Genomic DNA, 921 nt, shown 5'->3' with positions numbered 1-921 from the left:
AAAGCATAAAAGTGAATCGTCATAAATGGGACTGACGGAATGGGGCAGCAAACTGCATGCATTCTGCTGGCAGGGTATTCTTTGTGTAGCATCGCATGTGGACGTTACGACTCCAACTCTCAAGTAGTTGGTGAACAGCCAGTGGTCGCCTTCGTCGGGAGGTCGCACGGGAAGGATGGCCTAAGCCACAAGGTCTTCGGCTCGCCGGTGAAGGCGTTGTGTGCACGGACTTGCTGCGTACCTCGTGCCTGGAGACCAGAAGATATCTACGTAAGTTGCACAGCACTTGCACCGCGGGGGAATCGTGCAACCGTTCCCTTGAACAGAGAGGGCCAGTTACTTACCCAGGCCAGATTACTCCACCAAGCCTTCAGGGAGTGAACGCTCGTCCTCACCAAATACTTGAGAATTAGGTTACCTGTATGTGTAAACTCCGCTGGCTGGCGTTTGTACATAATAGTTTATTCCTATGTACATACATTTTTTATGTCGTAGGTCTTACTAGAAACAGAGCCTTGAAGCAGTCGGCAGAATTGTTAGTTTTATATTGTAGTTCCGACTGGTTTATAATGTCACAATCACGTATGGACGTAGATCCCTTTTACTGTCTGGTTCATGTATTGAAATTAAGATTCTTTACGCTGGTTCTTGTTTCGTATGTGACGCCAGAGTCTTTATCCTGGTTCATCTATGATACTAATATTCATAATGCTGGTGCGCGTGCAGTGCCGAACACGTTACGCAGAATCGTCTTCAGAGATCGGAGTTCTGACGGCTTGCTCGCCATCGCCGGGCGGGCGCGGGGCAGGAGCCGGTGGGGTCCTCCTCTCGGGCGCCGGGAGACCACCGCCCGGCGTCGCGAAGGGCGGACTCGCGGACCTGGGCTCGTCTGCGCGACGGAGGGCCCGGGCGACGAGGGGG

Source organism: Penaeus monodon, chromosome 22 (genome assembly GCF_015228065.2).
Source record: "Penaeus monodon isolate SGIC_2016 chromosome 22, NSTDA_Pmon_1, whole genome shotgun sequence".
NCBI lineage: Eukaryota > Metazoa > Arthropoda > Malacostraca > Decapoda > Penaeidae > Penaeus > Penaeus monodon.
Note: the sequence above shows the minus strand (reverse complement) of the source record.